The sequence below is a fragment of the Pseudophryne corroboree genome, chromosome 4 (assembly GCF_028390025.1).
Source record: "Pseudophryne corroboree isolate aPseCor3 chromosome 4, aPseCor3.hap2, whole genome shotgun sequence".
NCBI lineage: Eukaryota > Metazoa > Chordata > Amphibia > Anura > Myobatrachidae > Pseudophryne > Pseudophryne corroboree.
Window position 1 is genome coordinate 80,247,859 of NC_086447.1, and position 24,223 is coordinate 80,272,081.

Sequence of the window (24,223 nt, forward strand, 5' to 3'; positions counted from 1 at the left end):
GCCATGCCCTCTGTTCTGTTATGGCCAGGTCACCCCTGTCCTTGCCCTGTCACCACTAATCTGGCCCTATCACCCTTGTCCTGGCCTTGTCACTTCTGTCCTGGCCCTGTCACCTCTATCCTGGCCCTGTCACCCTTGTCCTTGCCCTGTCACTTCTGTGCTGGCCCTGTCACCCCTGTAAAACATGAATTGTTGGTAGATCTCGATGACCGGTTTGGCCACCCTTTCCTGGTCCTGACTCCATTGTCCTTATTCTGTCCCTTTCACCTCTGTCCTGGCCCTGTCACTTTTATTTGGTGTCCCTTCTGTCCTGTCACCTCTGTACAGTGTGCAAGGCCAAAGTGAGGCTTGTGGGGGCCCCACCCATTGATGGTACACACACGCACACATTCACACGTTACTGGAGAAGGAAGCAGCCAGGGCAGTCATATGATGGCCACAAAGTGTCATCTGGTGTGACAACGTTACATGCAAAGGTCTAAGGGCTGAAGCTGCTGAGAGCGGAGGAGGTGGCACCGCCATTCCCTTGCTTTCTGTATCCCCGATTCCTCTCAGGTATGGGGCCCCGGAACTGTGCTGGTTGAGGGGTGCTGGGTCATAGGTGGAACTAGCGCTTGTGCAAGGGGGCACCAGCCAAAATCTTGCATAGGGCATCAAATTGGCTAGGGCCGACTCTGGATAGTCCAAGGCTTTCAGCCCAGGTCTGGTAGTTCATCAGGAGGGGGGAAAGGGCACTTTACTGGCGGGGACCCTGCTTTCAATGGAATTCCAAGCCTGTGCCGACCAGTTTTGGGGTGTTTTACGTGATGGCAGCATGACATAATGGACTTCATAATGTGTGTCTTCCTGCTAGAGGAAGGGTAACCCCATGCTGATCTTTTCAATGATTATCCAGTACCAGACCGGGCTCAGAGGTTCAATGCCCTTTACATGTTTTGGGGGACCCCACATCATTTTTTTTTCTCTAAAATGTAACCCTTTATTTACAGTATAATACACAAAAACCGTCAAAGATCATATGGACAACCTTGCAGCTCACCCCAAAGTGTGTGGAAGGTGCATACAACAAAAAAAGGACATGGTCTCACGAGAAGATTGCGTGGCCCCAAGTATGCCCCAATTTTTATCACTCCAGGCGTTTGTCCAGCATTCCAGAGATTCTGGGCCGCCCCCAGATCTCGATGCACTGCTGGCTCCTCCTCAATGACATAAGCCGGGTGTTGCATGATAATGTCATAGTGCAGCACCCGGACTCCCAGGCATTGAGCAGGAGCCGGCACTTTGGTGCCACCCCATTGGAGGGTGACACCAGGCACGGTCCCCGGATACCCTTAGTGATACTAGTGCAAACATGGTTCTTAGTAAATCCGGGATTGTATTTCTGTCCATGTAAAGGATACATTGCTTGATCCGACAGTGTATTGCCATCTATTGGAGTGCTAAGTCATGTGTCACCAGCGATTTTCCCTTTAGTAAGTCTCGGATTTGCGAAAATGACAGCAAAATTGAACCCTCAGGTGTTTGTGTACTAACAACATGGTACAGGGGGCTAGATCAATGAGTAGTAAGAAAGAACAGCCATTTACTGCTACCATTGGGAAGTGGAGACAACTGGAAGTATTTAATAAATAATAATAAAAATAATAATAATAATAATAATAATAATAATAACAAACAACAAGAACATCGAAAACAAAAAATAATAATAAGAAAATAATAAACTATTATCTATCTATCTACTTATAGTATATGAAAAAGCAAACAGAATCTACACCTACAGTATAATAAGAATGGGTTGGTATCGAAATCTCGGCATCCCAATGTTCAATATTAAGATGGATTTTGGTATGTACTGTATATTAACCCTACCCCTAACCCTCCCACAGCCTAACCCTAACCCATCCCTCACACAGCCTAACCATAACTCATCCCTCACACAGCCTAACCATAACTCATCCATCACACAGCCTAACTATAAACCATCCCTCACACAGCCTAACCCTAACCCATCCGTCACACAGCCTAACCCTAACCGATCCCTCACACACCTAACCCTAACCCATCCCTCACACACCTAACCCTAACCCATCCCTCACACAGCCTAACCCCAACCCATCCCTCACACAGCCTAACCCCAACCCATCCCTCACACAGCCTAACCCCAACCCATCCCTCACACAGCCTAACCCCAACCCATCCATTACACAGCCTAACCCCAACCCATCCCTCACACAGCCTAACCCTAACCCATCCCTCACACAGCCTAACCCTAACCCATCCATCACACAGCCTAACCCTAACCCATCCCTCACACAGCCTAACCATAACCCATCCGTCACACAGCCTAACCCTAAGCGATCCCTCACACACCTAACCCTAACCCATCCCTCACACAGCCTAACCCCAACCCATCCCTCACACAGCCTAACCCCAACCCATCCCTCACACAGCCTAACCCTAACCGATCCCTCACACAGCCTAACTCCAACCCATCCCTCACACAGCCTAACCATAACTCATCCATCACATAGCCTAACTATAACCCATCCCTCACACAGCCTAACCATAACTCATCCATCACACAGCCTAACTATAACCCATCCCTCACACAGCCTAACCCTAACCCATCCGTCACACAGCCTAACCCTAACCGATCCCTCACACACCTAACCCTAACCCATCCCTCACACAGCCTAACCCCAACCCATCCCTCACACAGCCTAACCCCAACCCATCCCTCACACAGCCTAACCCCAACCCATCCCTCACACAGCCTAACCCCAACCCATCCCTCACACAGCCTAACCCCAACCCATCCCTCACACAGCCTAACCCCAACCCATCCCTCACACAGCCTAACCCCAACCCATCCCTCACACAGCCTAACCCCAACCCATCCCTCACACAGCCTAACCCCAACCCATCCCTCACACAGCCTAACCCCAACCCATCCCTCACACAGCCTAACCCCAACCCATCCATCACACAGCCTAACCCCAACCCATCCATCACACAGCCTAACCCCAACCCATCCCTCACACAGCCTAACCTCAACCCATCCCTCACACAGCCTAACCCTAACCCATCCCTCACACAGCCTAACCCTAACCCATCCCTCACATAGCCTAACCATAGCCCATCCCTCACACAGACTAACCATAACTCATCCATCACACAGCCTAACTATAACCCATCCCTCACACAGCCTAACCCTAACCCATCCGTCACACAGCCTAACCCTAACCGATCCCTCACACACCTAACCCTAACCCATCCCTCACACAGCCTAACCCTAACCCATCCGTCACACAGCCTAACCGCAACCCATCCCTCACACAGCCTAACCCTAACCCATCCCTCACACAGCCTAACCCTAACCCATCCCTCACATAGCCTAACCATAGCCCATCCCTCACACAGCCTAAACATAACATATCCCTCACACAGCCTAACCATAACCCAATCCACACACAGCCTAACCCTAACCCATCCCTCACATAGCCTAACCATAGCCCATCCCTCACACAGCCTAAACATAACATATCCCTCACACAGCCTAACCATAACCCAATCCACACACAGCCTAACCCCAACCCATCCCTCACACAGCCCAACCCTAACTCATCCCTCACACACCTAACCCTATCTGCCACACCCCCGCAACATAAGCCTAACCCTCTCCCTAGTGCCTAATGCTAGCCTAAACCAACATATCATCGGGATCTGTCAGGATTCAGGATGCCGCTGTCGCATTCTATTAGGATACTGAGCGCTGCGATATTAACTACATCCCATAATAACAGTAACAGTACCAATTATACAATAATGATTACCGTGTCCTTTAGTTATGTCATGGAAAAGAGGTATTATTGGTCTTGCAGAAAACTCATCTGCGTGGTTTACCAGGGCATCTTTCACTGTCTCATATCCGGTCAGGATGACCATCTTCTCCTCTCCTAGCTGTAGACTGTACACTGAGCCGTACTTCTCAGAAAGCTGCAAATCCGCATAAGAGCATTTATTAATGTTGCGCAAAATCTGTTTCCTTGACTAAACATTGCTTCTATGTGACAAGATCAATTCACACATTTAACATAAATACCAATATGAAAAAAAAGGTGTTCTAATTAACAGTTGTTTAAAAATGATAAGTTGAGTAGAGTAAATGGAATCTCCATCGGTATACAAATAAAAGCTGTCCTATACCCCCAGTGGTGCAAGTTTAAAATGTTTTTTTTAGTGGTACTGTGTGCACGCGGCGAAGGTGTGCGCCACACAAATGGGTGTGGTCACATAGGGTGTGGTCAATGACATTAGGGGTGTGATACAAATATGGGGGGAGGGGGCAGATACACAATTAACCCCAAATATACATATGCCCCCACAGTGCCAGATATGTCCCCACAGTGCAGGTTTTGGTTTTGGATCTGGAAGATTTAAAAAAAAAAAAAAAAAAAACCACATAAAAACAGCTAAAATCACAGAATTTGAGGGTAATTTTGCTCCTACGGTATTATTAACCTCAATAACATTAATTTCCACTCATTTCCAGTCTATTCTGAGCACCTCACACCTCACAATATTGTTTTTAGGCCAAAGGTTGCACCGAGGTAACTGGATAGAAAACAAAATCAACTGGCGCTCAACAATACCAAGATAATTAAAACATTTATTAATGTAGAAAACAATAACAGAAAACCTCCCGGGGGTATAATACAAATTAATTCACATAAGAATAAATGAAACAAATACAATGTTGCTAAAATGTCCAATTTAGAAAGTGTAACACTGTGCAGCAATTACTGTATGGGAGTTCCTTTTTTGTAAGATACTGTATGAAATACCTCAAATGAAATGTGGTGGAATAGATGTTTCAATTATGCACCGTATTAAATTGCTATTGGGGGTCATTCTGAGTTGATTGCTCGCTGCCGATTTTCGCAGCGCAGCGATAAGGGCAAAAAAACTGCATTTATGCGCCAGCGTATGCCCCGCAGTGCGCACGCGCGACGTACGGGTACAACAAATGATGTTGTTTTGCACAGTCTCTAGTGAAGATTTAAGTCGGACTGACGGCCGCAGAGTGATTGACATGAATTGGGCATTTCTGGGTGTAAACTGACCGTTTTCAGGGAGTGTTTGGAAAAACACAGACGTGCCAGGGAAAACGCAGACGTGGCTGGGCGAACGCTGGGCGGGTGTGTGAATCCAAATCCGGACATGAATAGGCTGAAGTGATCGCAAGCGCTGAGTAAGTTTTGAGCTACTCTGAAACTGCACAAATTGTTTTTGCAGAGCTCGCACGTGTTCGCACTTCTGCTAAGCAAAAAGACACTCCCAGTGGGTGGCGGCATAGCGTTTGCACGGCTGCTAAAACTAGCTAGCGAGCGATCAACTCAGAATGACCCCCATAGTGCAAAGATTTCAAATAATAGGCAAGTCACTCACTGTGATGTGCAAATCCAGGGCAGTCCAATTCCATTTAAATGTGCGCTGAATCCAGCGCTCCAATAGGAAGTGAATCTCCGATGGTCAGCAATAGTGTGCTCAGGTGCACTATCCACATATAGCCGTAACCAGGTTCTGCTGCAGTAGGAACTCGACTCCGGTCACTCCAATTGATGACATGCAGCAAAAGAAACCCGAAGTCGACTCTGCCAAGCGGCAGGCAGCAGCAGCACCCGTGGCAGAGAGGTCGGTACCTGCGTCCACCGCTGGGACAAAGCATGGTGCAGTTGCTCCCTGTGCCGGCAAGCTCACACTGGCGGGGAGAGGTCGGTGATCAAACTGGAAAATATAGTATTGATGAGCAGTGTGCGGACCCTGCTCACAGTGGTGGCCCAGCACAGACCCCGCTGGGACGGTAACCAGGCAGTTGTAGTTCCACAAGACAATAAACCTGTGTCCTTAACGCGTTTCAACGTCAACAGGGCGTCTTTTTCAAAAGGCAGGTAACTGGGTGACTTTGCTAAGTGACACAAGCATGCGGCACAAACACCTGGCCCATCTAGGAGTGGCACTGCAGTGTCAGACAGGATGGCACTTTTAAAAACTAGGCCCCAAACAGCACATGATGCAAAGAAGAAAAAGAGGTGCAATGAGGTAGCTGGATGGCTAAGCTAAGCGACACAAGTGTGCGGCACAAACACCTGGCCCATCTAGGAGTGGCACACAGTGGCTGAATGTTGAAAGTGGCCCGGAATGTTTTGGGCTACTGACAGCATCTCCTGCATGCCCCTATCATTTAAAAAAAAAAATCTGCACCGCCAAATTAATTGTATGTGCAAAACATGGGACATGCTGGAATTTGCCCAGAGGTAATACACGCACAATATTGGTGGACTTATACAGCAGAACCCCTGAACTTATAAGGCTGCACCACTAGACAGGACTTATACAGCAGTACCACTGGACTTATATGGCAGTATCCCTGGACATATACGGAGGTACCATTGATATTATACTGCAGTACCCCTGAACTTATACGGCAGTACCCCTTAACTTATATGGCAGTACCACTGGATTTATATGGCAGTACCCTTGAACTTATATGGCTTTACCCCTGAACTTATACGGCTGCACCACTGGACTGGACTTATACGGAAATACCCCTGAACTTATACGGCAGTACTCCTGAACTTATACGGCTGCACCACTGGAGTGGATTAAAAGTATACAGCAGTACCACTGGACTTATATGGCAGTACCACTGGATTTATACGGCAGTACCCAAAACTTATACGGCAGCACCACTGGACTTATACGGCAGTACCCCTGAACTTCTTCGGCTGCACCACTGGACTGGACTTATATGGCCGTACCCCATGACTTATACATAGTACCCCTGAACTTATATGGCTGCATCACTGGACTGGACTTATATGGCAGTACCACTGGACTTATACAGCAGTACCACTGGAATTTTACGGCAATACCCCTGAATTTATACGGCTGTACCACTGGACTGGACTTATACGGTAGTACCCCTGGACTTACACGGCAATACCCCTGAACTTACACGGCAGTATCCCTGAACTTATAAGGCTGCACCACCGAACTGGACTTATATGGCAGTACCACTGGACTTATACGGCAGTACTCCTGAACTTATACAACAGTACCACTGGACATATGCAGCAGAAACCCTGAACGTATACGGCTGCACCACTGGATTGGACTTATACGGCAGTACCCCTGGACTTATACGGCAGTATCCCTGAACTTATATGGCTGCACCACTGGAATAATACGGCAGTACCACTGGACTTATATGGCAGTACCCCTGAACTTATACGGCAGTACCCCTGAACTTATTCGGCTGCATCACTGGACTGGACTTATACGGCAGTACCACTGGACTGGACTTATACGGCAGTACCACTGGACTTATACGACACATAAGAGCAGGTCGCCACCACATGCGCCACACCACTTTTCCGCACAGAAACTGAGGAGACACGTCCTCTCGCTACACTCTCCAGGACTGGAGTGAAAATGGTGGCGACGTGCGGCTCCTTATATGGGATCCAAATCCCACAAGAATTTGACAGCAGGATGATGATATTTTGCCACGTTCTGGTTTCTGAGTCTGGCAGGAAGCCCCGAGCCAGGCTCGAGACGTCATGTTCGGTAGGGTTCAGTTCTCAGGGAACCGAACCCATACTTCCCTAGTATGAAGTGAATTATATATGGTCACTCCAAAAGAAACCTTTATATACGTCTATAATTTTCCACTATAGTCATTGGTATTCATTGTGTATCGTGCCTAATGCTTGAATGTAGTGTGGTGGATTCCAAAGAAACCTCTATCTGTATTTCTCAGTATCTCTTTAGAGTGAGTCGGGTACGTGTCCCTATACGATTGTATATAACTTTAATAATTTCCACATGGTGGAGAGGTGCTGGTGGCATATTCACCTCACATGCACTATTCATTTTTTTGTATACTGAGATACTGGAGTGTAAAGTATTGAATGAGAAAATATATACGTTATGGTAAAAATGTACCATTGATAACGGTATTTCTCCAAAGTCCACAGGTTCCACAGAATAACAATGGGATATGATAGAGCGTCAGCGGAATGGCACCGAACGATCACAAGCTACCAGTCCTCCCAGGATGCAATGGGCCCGTCCATATATCCCCGCCCACTGGCTAAGGCAAATCAGTTGTATTCCAAAGCATTTAGGCAGGAGCATCATCAGGCGAGAAGTACACACATGCACACCCTTCAGTACAAGAAGGAAGATGTTTAGTGAGTAGAAAGATCCTCAAATCAGGTGCATCAGGGTGGGTTCCCTGTGGAACCTGTGGACATAGGAGAAATACCGTCATCAACGGTAAGTTCTTACCATAACGTATATTTCTCTGGCAGGGTCCACAGGTTATCCACAGGATAACAATGGGGGACTAAGTCGAGAAGGTTATTTGAAGGATTGCCGCGCCCTCGAGAGCCGCAGTGGTGATATCTACAGGGAGTCACTCAACTCCCTAGAACATGAATACAAACAAAAAATTGAGAGATCACGTCTGCGCTCGTCAGAATAAACTACTGAGGGGGAAGAAGTAGGGTATGTACAGTACCTAAAGGATAATTAATGTGGGTTACGTGGTGTTGTTATAACATGTAGAACCGTTTCTTTCTGTAGATGTCTTAGTTACTAGTTCTCCGGGTTAATACTGGAATAAACAAATGTTCTCGATCACGTCCACTGTGGAGTGTAATTCTCCTTAGGGGTGTCCCAAACAGTTGTTCTCCGAATTTTCTCCTGTATTCGCATCCAGGGTATCGGGATAATTCTTATCCTTAATGATTGGAGACACAAAGATAGGGAAAAGAAAAACCGCTGATAGTGTAGTAAACGTGTAAGAAATGATGGAAATGTATTCGAAGTTGGTCTTAACGAGAAGGTAGCCGATGAGTGCGTACCAGTACTCACGTGAAAACGTGGAGTCTCCCTCGCGTAAAGGTATCTTTAATGTTCTGATGGTTGTTCTCCTCCTTCTCCAGACACGATCCTTTATGGTTCTTGTCCTCGGGAGTGAGAGAGGAACAGTTGATGGTGTAGTATGTTAATTTAAAGTGGAGTGTATAAGAGCTGAAAGGCAATTCACTCCTCTAGGTTCACAAATTACAGTAGGGAGTGCGTACCGTACTCACATCCATAAAGGGGTGTGGAAAACATATAAAGGTATCTTTCGTTTGATATGTTGTCGTACACGGTCACACTCATGCAAGTTAGGTGTGGAGAAGGGAAAGAATGGGCGTACCCAACTCACACTGCACAATGGAAGAACTTGTGTGTAAAGGTATCTTTAAGATGGTCCCACAGGTTCTAGGTACTCCTTATTCTGAGGTCCGTTCCTCTCGTATGGTGCATGAAGAGAAGTGAAGCATGGTGTATAATAAATATTTTATGTGTCACTCTATGACACCATGCTTCACTTCTCTTCATGCACCATACAAGAGGAACGGACCTCAGAATAAGGAGTACCTAGAACCTGTGGGACCATCTTAAAGATACCTTTACACACAAGTTCTTCCATTGTGCAGTGTGAGTTGGGTACGCCCATTCTTTCCCTTCTCCACACCTAACTTGCATGAGTGTGACCGTGTACGACAACATATCAAACGAAAGATACCTTTATATGTTTTCCACACCCCTTTATGGATGTGAGTACGGTACGCACTCCCTACTGTAATTTGTGAACCTAGAGGAGTGAATTGCCTTTCAGCTCTTATACACTCCACTTTAAATTAACATACTACACCATCAACTGTTCCTCTCTCACTCCCGAGGACAAGAACCATAAAGGATCGTGTCTGGAGAAGGAGGAGAACAACCATCAGAACATTAAAGATACCTTTACGCGAGGGAGACTCCACGTTTTCACGTGAGTACTGGTACGCACTCATCGGCTACCTTCTCGTTAAGACCAACTTCGAATACATTTCCATCATTTCTTACACGTTTACTACACTATCAGCGGTTTTTCTTTTCCCTATCTTTGTGTCTCCAATCATTGAGGATAAGAATTATCCCGATACCCTGGACGCGAATACAGGAGAAAAATCGGAGAACAACTGTTTGGGACACCCCTAAGGAGAATTACACTCCACAGTGGACGTGATCGAGAACATTTGTTTATTCCAGTATTAACCCGGAGAACTAGTAACTAAGACATCTACAGAAAGAAACGGTTCTACATGTTATAACAACACCACGTAACCCACATTAATTATCCTTTAGGTACTGTACATACCCTACTTCTTCCCCCTCAGTAGTTTATTCTGACGAGCGCAGACGTGATCTCTCAATTTTTTGTTTGTATAGGATAACAATGGGATTTCCCAAAGCAATTTAGTGGTGGGGACGCTACTGATTGGACAGGAGAACCTTTCGCCCGAATTCAGCGTCATGAGAGGCAAAAGTATCCAGGGAATAATGTCTAATAAATGTGTTAATGGAAGACCATATGGCTGCCTTACATATCTGTTCTGCTGAAGAATCATTTCGTGCTGTCCATGAAGGACCTACCTCTTGAGTAGAGTGAGCAGAGACATTATCCGGAACAAGGAGATCAGCTTGAGATTATGCTTCTGAAATCGTCATTCGAAGCCATCTTGCCAGCACCTGTTTAGTAGCAGGCCATCCTCTCTTGTGAAATCCGTAGAGAATAAAGGGAGAATGTCTTTCTGATGGCGCTGGTATGATCCACGTAGATCCTTAACGCCCGGACTACGTCCAGCGACGCATCTCCCGCAGAAAGTACCGATACCTGAAAAGCCGGGACTACAATTTCTTCATTAAGGTGGAATTTAGACACCACCTAGAGAACCAAGAGAACTTTTGCTGTCAACCATTTAAGATCCACTTTATTGAGTGGTTCAAATGGAGCAACTTGAAGCGCTTTCCGGACTAAATTTAAGTCCCAAGGCACTGTAGGAGGAACAAAGGGAGGTTGAATGCGCAGCATTCCCTGGAAGAAAGTACGCAAATCTTGTAAATTGGCAATTTTCTTTTGGAACCATACAGTCAGTGCTGATACTTCAAACCTTTATCCACTCCCGCCTGAAGGAAATCTAAGACCCTAGAAATTTGGAAAGATTTTGGGTCCATATTTCTTTCACTGCACCAATGAATATAGGCTTGCCATATTCAGTGTTAAATGCGAGCTGAGGAGGGTTTCCTTGCTCTAAACATTGTTTGAATTACCTGTTGTGAGAATCCTCTTGACTTCAGGATAAAGGTTTCAAGAGCCACGCCATCAATGAAAGTCGATCCAGATGCCTGTGGTAACAAGTACCCTTCATTAGTAGATCTGGACGTTGAGGGAGCAAAAGTGGAGCATCCATCGACATTCTCTGAAGATCTGTGTACCAATGCCTTCTGGGCCAAGCCGGAGCTTTTAGAATCATGGCACCTTTCGCTTTTTATTTTCCTCACCACCCTGGGTACTAGGATGATTGGAGGAAGCAGATACACCAGATGAAAATCCCATTTTACTCCACAAAGATTGCTCCGGGATCCTTTGTTCTTGACCCGTATACGGGCACTTTGTTGTTCAGACGGGACGCAATGAAATCTATCTCTGGCAAACCCCACTTGTCTACTAGAGTCTGAAAGACTTCCAGATGTAGAGTCCAATTGCTTGCTTTAATGGCGTGTCGACTGAGAAAGTCTGCTTCCCAGTTTAGGACTCCCGGAACGAATACTGCGGACAATGCTGGAAGATGGAGTCCTGCCCATTTTAGTATGTGACTTACCTCCTTCATTGCTGTTTGACTGCGCATTCCTCACTGATGGTTGAGGTACGCTACCGCCATTACATTGTCATAGCGGATCTGGACTGGTCTTCCTTGAAGAGTGTCCTTTGCCTGAATCAGTGCCATGTATATGGCCTGAAGTTCTAACAGATTTATTGGCAGGCAACTTTCTTCTGTGATCCATTGTCCCTGGAACCATAATCTTCTGGACACTGCTCCGCAGCCCTGAAGACTGGTATCTGTTGTCAGGATCTCCCAATCTGATATCCAACAGGGTCTCCCCTTGTCTAGATGGGATGTTTGTAGCCACCAGGCAAATGACTTTCTTACCTTGTGTGAAAGTACCATAGTCTGTTTCTTTATTGTCTGATGTATTCCATTCCATCTGGCAAGAATCAGATGCTGCAGAGGTCTTGAGTGGAATTGTGCATACTCCACCATGTTGATTGTTGACACCATCAAACCCATCAGTCACATTGCTGTGTGGATTGATATTGTTTGACTGTGTAACAACTCCTGAGTTCTTGACTGTACCTTGGCTAACTTGTCCTGAGGTAAAAATATTTTCTGCAGACTTGAATCCAGTACAGACCCCAAGTGAGTCATTCGTTGTGACAGAAATAGAGACGATTTTGCCCAATTTATGAGCCATCCGTGCCTCTGCAGACATTTTATTGTCTGTTGGAGATCGTCCAGGAGCATTTCCTGTGATTGTGCTAGAATTAACAGGTCGTCGAGGTATGGAAAAATCCTTGGAGGTCATTCCGAGTTGTTCGCTCGCTAGGCGATTTTAACAAAGTTGCTCACGCTAAGTCGCCGCCTACTGGAAGTGAATCTTAGCTTCTTAAAATTGCGACCGACGTATTCGCAATATTGCGATTAGCACACTTCTTAGCAGTTTCAGAGTAACTTCAGACTTACTCGGCATCTGCGATCAGTTCAGTGCTTGTCATTCCTGGTTTGACGTCACAAACACACCCAGCGTTCGCCCAGACACTCCCCCGTTTCTCCGGCCACTCCTGCGTTTTTTCCGGAAACTGTAGCGTTTTTTCCCACACGCCCATAAAACGGCCTGTTTCCGCCCAGTAACACCCATTTCCTGTCAATCACACTACGATCGCATGAGCGATGAAAAAGCTGTGAGTAAAAATACTAACTTCATAGCAAATTTACTTGGCGCAGTCGCAGTGCGAATATTGCGCATGCGCACTAAGCGGAAAATCGCTGCAATGCGATGAAATTTACAGAGCGAACAACTCGGAATGAGGGCCCTTATCCCTTGCTTGCGAAGATATGCTGCCATAACCACCATAATCTTAGTAAATACTCTGGGTGCCGTGGCTAACCCAAAAGGTAATGCCTGGAACTGAAAATGCTGCTGGAGGATAGCAAACCTGAGATAATACTGATGGGACAGTGCTATAGGAACATGTAGGTAAGCTTCCTGAATATCCAGAAATAGCATATAATCCCCTGGTTCTGTGGCCAAAACTATGGAGAGTAAAGTCTCCATGTGAAACCGAGGTACCCAAATGTATTTGTTCAGCATTTTGAGATTGAGAATTGGCCGGAATGACCCATTTGGCTTCTGAACCAAAAACAGGTTGGAATAAAACACCTGTCCCCGTTGTGCAGGGGGAACTGAAACAATTACTCCTGACTGAAGCAATTTCTGAAATGCTTCTTGCAAAGCCCTGGCTTTCGTTTCTACCCAAAATGGGCTGGTGCAGAAGAATCTTCGAAGAGGATGCTTCTTGAAGGGAAAAACATACCCCGGAGATACTACTTCTTGCACCCAGGTATCTGTTGTAGACTGCTGCTAGATCTGTGCAAACTGAAGAAGTTGGCCCCCTACAATGGGTTCCCCCAGGAGGAGGCCCACACCATCAAACTGATGGCTCATTCTCTGGTTTTGGGGCTGGCATTCTGGTAGCCCATTGTTTTTTCACCTTACCAAATTTATTATATTGGGGCTACTTACGATCACTTTTTCCTTTTGCTTTTCCTTGTGACCCAAAGGGCCAAAAAGTAGGACCCCTACGTTTGGGGTTATATGTGGAAGGAAATTTTACCTTTTTGGAGTCTGCTTCTGACTCCAGAATATCTGTCAATTCTTTACCAAACAGAATGGTTCCAGTAAAAGGCAAAGATACCCAGAGCCGTCTTAACAGCGGTGTAGGCCCCTGGGCACAGCAATTCACTGGGCCCCCTACCCATGCTCCAGTAGTAGGGATGGGAGGAGCTATCAGCAGCAGCTTTGATGTCCCGCGGGCAGTAGGGGGTGTTCTATCTTCTGCTCAGCATGTAGGACCTGAAGCAGTCATTTCTGCTAATTACTCCTTTACTGCACAGATGGGGCTAAACTGTAGAAGGGGGCATTGGGCTGAATGAAGAAGCCCTGGTACATGACTTCCAGGGTGGTAGGGGGTGTTCAATACATAGGGGAGGGGTGGCTAGTGAAGTGGGCTTAATATTTATAATTTTACGGTGGTAGGCAGCTTGCTTGACTGCAGATATCTCAAGTTCCTGAAAATATATTTCTTAGCTTTGAATGGGATAAAAAACTAGAGAGTCATACCTTTCAGAAGGTTCTGGGGACTTGGGAATCAGAGTTCAGAAGCCAGAACAATTCACCAACGAAAATCTAAAACTGCATATTAGGCATATGGAGCTGGAGCAGGGATCAGCTGCTTGAAGGCTGATATCTCTGGTTTTCGGCATAGTTGAAACAAGCTGCCAGTGTCCACTAAAAGGGTAGAGTCCCAGCTTTTGGCTTATAACCTTAGAAATACTCTAAGTCAGAAAGAACCCGAAATATCTGGTTGGGAAGAGCAATTAACAGGCTTGGATGGGGACCACTGCTTTCAAGTCGGATATCTCTGGTTCCCCAGGGCCGATTTTCAAAAATCTGGTACCCCTGGAAAGAGGGGACCCTCAGCTATCAGCCTAGGGCCCTTATTCTCTTGGGGCCCTTGGGCAAGAGCCCATTGAGCCCATACGAAAAGACGGCCCTGAAGATACCAGAACCTTCTTAGATTCTGAATCAGCTTTCCATGTACGTAACCAAAGTGCTCTGCGAGCAGATATTGTTGAAGCTGATTCCCTGGAGGCAATAGTGCCCATATCTATTGCTGCTTCTTCCAAAAATATTGCAGCCTGTTTAATGTGGGCTATATAGGATTCTTGCTACCTTGAAGGTGCTAAAAGACCATCTTCCAGTACTTCCATCAAGGCAGCAACTGCTTTTGCCATCCAAGCTGAAGCCATGGCTGGCCTTATGACTGCCCCTGACAAAGAAAATATCATCCACTCCACTCCACCATCCACTCTCCTATCCATGACATCATCCAGTGACGTTGATGGCAAAGGCAATATAGATTTTCGCACTAGTCGAGTGACATGCGTATCTACTTTGGGAGCCATTTCCCCAACAGTCCCCAGCTGGAAAATGAAAATTGGAATCCCATTTTTTGGGAATTTTATATTTTTTACTGGGTGTAGCCCAAGCCTCTTCCATGATTTTCGTTAGCTGGTCTGACCCTGGAAACTCAGTCTTACCTGCTTTGGGTCGTTTAAATACAGGTGCCTTGGTTTTTAACACAGGTTCTGCAGAATCCTCTAAGGACAGAATGGCCTTTATTGTTCTAATTAGCTCAGTTATATCCACTGAGCTGAGACCTTCTACTTTTTCCTCGTATGCTGAGGTAGAGTAAATAGAGCTTTCATCATCCGATGAATCATCCTGTGTAGCCTGTGAAGTTGACAGTTTACTTACACTTGGTTTATCAGCTTTGCAGAAGCTGGTGAGGGAAAAGATATACAGCAAGTAGGGAGCTGCATGTATGGGTTATTAGTGTACCCCATTCCTGGTAGTGGAGCTGTAGGAATTACCCATTCAGCTATACTGGACAAGGTCTGGGCAAACATCGCCCAAGGTGGATCTATCTGTACCTAATATTGAACAGGGATCTGCCTTGTAATCTGCTGAAACGCAAAACAATTTGCACATAAACCATCCTGTACCAGATCCTGAGAGGATAATACAATTTTGCAAGAGAAACATGATATGAGTGTTGGCGTTGCTGTGAGTGTACCCTCGTCCCCTTTGCCGCTCTTAGATATGATAAATAATCAGCACTTTTACAGTGTACTAATCAATTTGTAACTGTAATCACTTTAACCTTCTAAAGTGATATCAATCTGACCCTACCCATGCACCAGCATTGAGGACCAGAAGAAACAACTGACAAACATATATTAAAGTCAGCAATCACACTAGCAGTCAGTCACATATTATATATTAGTCATATGAGCATATAATCAACTACAAACACATTTGAAAGTATGTAGGAGTACATATTACTGAATTCTGTTTTATACAGATCTTAAAGTATTCAGATGCAATGCGAAGAAAACCACAGACTCATATGCAAAAGGCACTAAACTTAACTGTTCATACTAACCAAAGTAGATAGAAATGTAGTGCTGTATAACCCATACTCAGTAGAGTGGGATACAGGGAGACTCGCCTCACTCCAAGATCGATCAATACGTTAGTGAACGCCGAGTTGATCCAGATGCTACTAGTGTACACTGCCACTTCGGAAACTCTTAGGTTCACACAGACGCACTGTGCATACAGACGCACCGGTCATACAGACGCCTGTACTGCGACCGGGCCTCCTCGCGGTAATGCTTAGTGAACACAGACACATTTGCCAATGCTGTGACCGAGACCCCTCGTGGTAGCGTCTGAGACGGTAGTGAGGCAACAGTTTATGGCGGGAGACTCGCGGAAACTGGTCATGAACTGGGGGGAGGGGCGACCAGGGGAGCATCTAACTCCCCACTGTTGATATCAACCCTGGCGATCGCAGCCTCATACTAATCCTGGTGCCTTATGATCCCTAAGGCCTAGCTCTAGCACACCCATGGTGATGGGGTGTCAGCTACTGTTTGGTAGTCTCCTCCCAATACAGTGCAGCTGTGTCCGAATTCCCCGACTATGTGGAGCTGATGCCTTTCCTTCTCCCCATGTTCCGGCCACAGCCTGGTAACGTCTGTTGGACCTGCTAGTATATCCGACACAGACACCCATTGAGACAGCACTGTACACATGGGTAAGCGTTGTTGCGCCCCGGCGGAGAGTTGTTGGAGCGACTCTTTCCAATATGCATATAAGGTGCTGCTAGGAAAGATCGCTCAAAGAACGGCTCCTGCGGCACCAAACAAAAAACTGATTTGCCTGAGCCAGTGGGCGGGGATATATGGACGGGCCCGTTGCATCCTGGGAGGACTGAAAACTTGTGATCGTTTGGTGCCAATCTGCTGTTGCTCCATCATATCCTATTGTTATCCTGAGGATCCTGCCAGAGAAAAAAACAGTAATCATCTATTCATAAATACCAGAAGGAGAACACACACTCATTATTGCAGTACAGAATGCTTCCCAATATGTGTGTTACATGCCTATTTCATAAGTGATATGCTGAGTTATCATTCCAGTGCTGGGTAGTAGCACCTTTGATCATTGACCTGTATTTATAATTACACAATAAAATCTGACAATCTGCCATAGGTGATGGACTGATCAAAGTCTTAAAGTTGTTTAGAGGCTTAGGCCCAGGTATTTCAAGCTTTGGAGAGTGATAAATTGCAAGGTGATAAAGTACATAACATCCAGCACCAGTCATGTTACAGGCTGGGTTTGAAAAATGACAGGAGCTGATTGGTTGGTACTTTATCACCGTGCAATTCACCACTCTCCAAGGCTTGATACATCTGGGCCTTAAATATGTCTCCTCTTATGTGACAGTAGCCGGGCTCTGCCAAGTTGTGTCACAGTGCATCCGGCTTTCTGTATTTCACTGAGGTGAAGCCGGCAGTTTTCCAATAAGGCTGTCAATTTGCGTTCACCTACCGCATTGGCGGGGGGGCAGTATCAGTGGCGTAACTAGAAATTTTTCTCCCCAAAAACCAAAAAACTCTCTGACGCTCCCCCCCCCTTCATAATTGCCACTAGTAAGGCGGTGAATCTAAAAAGTGGTCGTGGTTTTGCTGAAATGGGTATGGCTTTGCATAAATGGGCGTGGCATTGCAGGAAAAGACTATATAGTATACCATACACTGTAATGCCTGTGACACATACTGCAATGCCCGTTATACCCTATGCCACACACTGCAATGCCCATTATACATTATGCCACGCTTCAATGCCCCTGAGACATTATACCACATACCACAATGCCCGTGATATAGTATGCCACACACCGTAATGCATGTGACACATTATGACACACACCGCAATGTCCGTGATACATTATGCCACACACTGCAATGCCCATTACACATTAAGTCCTACAGTAAGGCTTCTAATTACTTTTAAATTACCTGCTCGTTGCCAGGGGTTTCATGCTCTTGGTGCCAGGGGTTTTCATGCTCAGGGTGTCATGCTCGTTGCCAGGGGTTTCATGCGGTAGGTGTTATGCTTGTTGCCAGAGGTATCATGTGCTGGATTTTAAGCTTGTTGCCAGAGGGTAATATTCGTTGCAAGGGGTTTCATGCACTGGGTGTCATGCTCGTTCCTGGGGGTAATGCTTGTTGCCAGGTATTTCATGAGCTGGGTGTTGTGCTTATAACCAGGGGGTAATGCTTGTTGCTAGGGCTGTGCTCCCAGTGTCACATATGCCCCCAGTGCCAGATATTCCCCCACAGTGCCAGGTACACATAAGCCTCCAATGCCAAATATGCTCCCCCAGTGCCAGGTACACATATACCCCCAGTGCCAAATATGCCCTCCCCCCCAGTGCCTGGTACACATACACCCCCCCATGCCAAATATGCTCCCCCAGGGCCAAATATGCTCCCCCTGTGCCATATATGCTCCCCCTGTGCCATATATACCACCCCAGTGCAACTATGCCCCCCCAGTGCCAAATATGCCCCCCCCCCCAAGTGCCAAATATGCTCCCCCCCAGAGCCAGGTACAATCCCCCCTCCGGGCTCCCCGCTGCTGTGCTGTTTTGTGGAGTACACAGGGGGCACAGCGCGTGCCTCTCCTGTGTGTCCTTCCTGCAGCGGCGTGTCTGTCAAATGAAGTGCCAGTTCATGAGCCAATCAGAGCTCACGAACGGGCACTTCATTAAACAGACACACAGGAAAGGCGCGTGCTGTGCCCTCTGTGTCCTCCTTCACAGCAGAAATCAGTGGCGGCAGCTAGGGTGTCCCGCAGCCCTGCGTTCCCCCAAGTGCTCGCAGTGGCTGCGGACCCCTAGTTACGCCACTGAGCAGTATCAGTGCACATAACATCACAGTTTCATCATACCTCCCAACTATCCCGATTTCAGCGGGACAGTCACGCTATTTGGACACTGTCCCGCTGTCCCTCCCGTGGGTCGCAGTGTCGCGCAGGTGGTGGGGACAATTGGGAGAACCAGTGATCACCGCTGCTCTGCTCTGCAAAGCAGCCGGTGATCACTGACTAGATGCCGTGCTCATGTGCACGGCATCTGCACAGTGTGGGGAGAAGAGAAAGGGTCTGCCCAACTGCTCGGAGAGCGCTGGGCACACCCCCAAAATATAAAAAATGGGGGTCGTAGTACAATGCCCCGCCCCTTCACCCAAGACACCGCCCATTTTAGTGAGGCCCTGCCCTCTTTCTGGCCATGGCCACGCCTTCGGCACGGCATGTCCCGCACTAAAGACAGCACACAGTGTCGGACTGGGGCATGATAGGCCCACTGGGGGAATGCAGTGATAGGTGCCAATACTTAGGGGTGTGGCCAGCCTACAAAGGGGGTGTGGCCAGCCTCCACAGAGGCCTGAAATACACAATAGTTTAGTGCAGTGTAACGCAACATGTCTACCATGTATAATACAAGTGCACAGTCTGGAACCTGATCCCTAGAGAAAGGATTGGGCCCTCAGGCAGTGGGGCCTACCGGTGGTTTCCCCTGTACCCCTGTGGGCCAGTCCGGCCCTGACAGCACAAGTTGGGAGGTATGGTTTCATACATCTCCCCAGAGTGTTTTCTCAGAGAGGCTTCTGTGACTGTGATAGTGATGAATTAAACGATACTAACTCTACTTGAAAAATTCACTTATTAGTTTGCAAGGCACATTGCCCTGGTTATCTCAACTGCACTCATTTAGCTGTACTTATACACTTTGTGGTCAGTCCTATGAACCATGAGTCCCCTTGCAGCAGGAGTAATCACAGGCTTGCTGATTTTCTGTGTACAAAAATCCATAAGTTGGAGTGAGACTGGGATGCAAGGTGTTGGGGTTTCCACATCACAGCAGCAGCAACACTCAGCTCTTGCATCTCATAGCATTGACTCCCAGGGCCGGACTGGCCATCTGGTGTATGCAAGAAGGGCTGATGGGCTGGTGAGCTAGTCCGGTCATATAGGGAGCGGGGAAGGCCTCCGCCTCTATGGTTTAGCCACCCCCACAGGTCTCCAATAAAATGGGGGGGTGTCACGAGTCCATGCCCCCCAGACTCGCGGCGTGCCCACCCTACTCGCCTGGAGTAAGCGCCTCCATGGAAATGAGGGTGTGTCGTAAGTCGACGCCCTCGTGACTCACAGCACGCCCCCCACGTATTGTGTCCACTCCCCACCCAAGGATGTGAACCCACCCCCCTTCCCTTCCCCAGCGATGTGTGAGCGTGTTCACAATGCCCGAGCCAATAAGGAGCCCCAGCCCGTCCCTGACGACTCCTTTGACTGCGCTCCTGCATTCCAGTACTTCTTACAGTCTATTAATGACAGCACCAGCCACCTTCCACTTCTTGTACCGCCATAGAAACAGACCATCAGTTAACCCCTAAATTACAATAGGTGTATTATAGTAAATTGAATCTTACCTAATGAAGTGTTTCATAAGGTCTCTTCTTGCTCAGAATGTGTAGATTTCCAATGATAGGTAATGGCGTGGGTCCAGGCGGAAAATTAGGATAAGTGTTCCTTCTGCATCCATAAAAAAGTATTGCCACGAAAATACATAGGATAATTGACAGCATTGTGACTGGGTCAGTGATAGTCATGGTGTCGGCAAAGCTTTTACCTACAGATGATACAGTATACATGTCAGCAATACTAATATATATATATATATATATATATATATATGGAGAAAGGAATAAGGTGGTTTAAAGCGACCTGTGGTGTCCGATATTAATAGGAGACCCAAATTTAAAAGAAAATGTTTTTTTATTTATTAAATCTAGTAAGCACCAATAAAACAAAATAAAAAATGGCTCTAATTAAAAAGAGCCCGAAATATTACTAAAATTGTGTATAAGACATAAGTTAGTATAAGAATAGTAATACAAACTTAAAAATTAGACAAGAGAAAAATACGTCCTAAAAATAGAAAATTGGACATAAGATCAGCATAAAAGGTATAAAAATAGGATTCTTAGCTTTTTGAGAGGGTATGTATCGTAGCACCCAACGCGTTTCGTCCTATCTGGACTTCATCAAGGGGTGACAAACAAATGGGACAGCTCATCTATATATACCTGTATTGGTAAGGAAGTGATAGCTACATCACTTCCTGTCAATTAACAGGTGTCAGATTTCATGAATTGATTGAAATACTTAAAACAAGGTAAAAGTACTCCTAAAAGCATATTATAGCCAGGCTTAGTGAAACCGCTATTTTGATAACTTATTTTATGTATTTAAAGTTCTTAAAAACATTGTTTGAGTTCAGAGTCCCGGACTTCCGGTCCGGATCGCGGGTGACGTCACGTCCGCCCCGCTTCCGGTATCCGGCAAACTTCACTGCGCATGTGCCGAGTGTGTGTTATGAACGGTCCGTGTCCGGCATCCATTGCGCATGCGCCTGTTCTTCCTTCTAGTAACAGAGACTGGTGAACGTCTGTGTTGTAGCGGCGGCCATTTTACTGGAGTTCATTTCCACAGACATTTATTTGTAGTTGCGACGGCCATTTTGGATCAGATTTTTCATAATGGAAATCAATATAGGACCGGAAAATAAAGGGAAATAAGTTTCAGACGGAGATTATTGTGCAGGAGATTTTTGTGCAGACATTACATATTTCTACTTAGGGTTAATGATATATTAAGTCCCAAGTATGGACATAATTAAAACATCCAGTACATTTAGATGTATTGCTGGAAATTAACAAGAAGACACTGATGTTTATAATATAGTCAGGGTTGATAGTGCTATTGTTTCTAGTCATAAAACTGGTGGTAAGTTTGAAAATTACCATTCTCCTATTGAAGATGGTATAGCAGCAGACATACTTCATGTCCAACATAGTGCAGGAGGTAGCATAGTGAATTTTTATATAAAAAAATTATCTCAAAAAATTCTTTTAAAAACTAGTTTAAAACTGAAAGCGTATTAATACCGAAGTACCCATAGTGATGAAAAGATATGAGTTATTATAAGAACCTCTTGGCACCTTGCTCAAGAAAGTTACAGCACCCAATCTTCCATGATGGTTCCCCATCTATGTACTAGTTGGGCCCAACACTGCTTGGCTTCCTAGATCGAACGGAATTGGGCATCTCCAGTGTGGTATGGCTGTAGTATTGGCGTGGTATTTGGAGGTATCGTAATAACAACGTGGTAGAAGTAGTAAATATAGGTAGAAGTTGCAGGAAATAGGGATAAGTGGCCTAGAACGGAAAAATAAATTCTGTCGGCTTACGTTATAGAAAGGGGGCTATTTCATAGCCTTCATTGAAGCCATCTGGATGCATGGTATTGAGTTCAAAAATCCAGAACATTTCTCTCTTCGATAAACGGTTGGAAAGATCACCGCCTCTCTCGCCCAATGAAACTAGTTCAATACCCTTAAAGGTTAGTTCGTCAGGATCCGAGTTGTGGCAAGCATGGAAGTGTTTTGATACTGCATGCGTTAGTACTTTGTTCTTTATGTTTCTTATATGTTCCTGAATACGGATTTTTAAGGGTCTTTTCGTTTTCCCTACATACTTCATCCCGCATGAGCACTCAAGCATATAAATTACTGACACCGTATTACAGTTGATAAATTGTTTGATCTTGTGTTCTTTCGATCCATCAGTATTCTTAAAGGTTTTCCTGTTAGGGTGTACGTAGCGGCATATATTGCAGCGGCCGCATTTAAAACACCCAACGCATTTTGGCATGTTTGATCGTGCTTCCGGGTTCCTCAACATGCTTGGTGCCACAAGGTCTTTGAGATTTTGCGACTTCTTAAATACCACTAAGGGATCCTTGGGGAGATAGTCCTTTAAAATGGGATCCATAAGGAGGATATTCCAGTGTTTCTTAAGCGTTTTTTTGATGATTTTTTCATGTCTACTATATGTGGTGATAAAGCGCACTGTGTCATCTCTTTTTTCTTTTACTTTGTATTTCAGGAGTTGTTCCCTCTCCAAATTCTTGGCCTTCGAATTTGCTTCCTCCAGAAGATGGTTAGGGTAGCATTTTTCTCTAAATCTTTCCGTATATATCTGTAGTTGTTGATCTCGATCTTCAGTATCCTTACAGTTCCGAGTAATTCTATTAAACTGTGAAAAGGGGATGTTGTTCTTCCATTGTTGGCTGTGATTACTTCGGTAGTGTACATAGCTGTTCATATCCACTTCCTTCACGTAGTTTTTTGTGATCACTTGATTATCTGTGTGTGTCAGAACCAGGTCTAGGAATTCTATTTCCTCAGTGCTAGTTTTCGCAGTGAATTGGAGATTCATTGAATTGTTAGATAAATAAGTAAAAAATTCTTTAAAACTTCCATCATCACCGTCCCACACAAGTAAAATGTCATCTATGTAACGTTTATAAAATGCAATATTCTGTTGGAATGGATGATTCTTAAAAATATATTCATTTTCCCAATTCCCCATGAAAAGATTTGCAAAACTAGGCGCGAAAATAGTCCCCATGGCGGTTCCACAGATTTGCAAAAAATATGTGTCTAAAAATTTAAAATAGTTTCTTTTCAGGATAAAATTCATAAGTTCACATAAAAAGATTCTATGCTCCTCCGTAATCTCGGTATCTTTCTTTAGGAATTCGTTACAGGCCTCTACACCCTTGTCGTGTTCTATGCAGGTGTAGAGAGATTGGACGTCTATGGTGATCCATCGGTAGGTGTCTCTCCACTCAAATGAGTCCATCAGGTTGAGAACAGATGTTGTGTCTTTCAAATATGCTGGTAGATTTGCCACATGTTTTCTTAGAAAAATATCCACATATTCGGACAAATGTGATGTCAGAGAATCTATCCCGGCCACAATTGGTCTCCCAGGGGGATTCGTCAGGGATTTATGCACCTTTGGCAGGAAATAGAATATGGGGGTAGTGGGGTTGGAGTTAAGCAGATACTGATATTCTTCTTTAGTTAAAATCTCGCGTCTGAATGCTTTTAAAAGTATGGTTCTTAGTTCCTCGATGAAACCATCCTTAGGGTCTCCTGGGAGTGGGGTATAT

General features: G+C 45.7%; 2 pseudogenes; both read right to left on the reverse strand.

Moving 5' to 3' along the window:
- Window positions 1-20,813, reverse strand: part of LOC134911121 (cytochrome P450 2C15-like) — a 132,933-nt pseudogene extending 112,120 nt beyond the window's left edge.
- Window positions 20,814-22,216: 1,403 nt separating this feature from the next.
- LOC134912852 (5S ribosomal RNA) lies at window positions 22,217-22,335 on the reverse strand (annotated as a pseudogene).
- Between the last annotated feature and the right edge of the window lie 1,888 nt (window positions 22,336-24,223).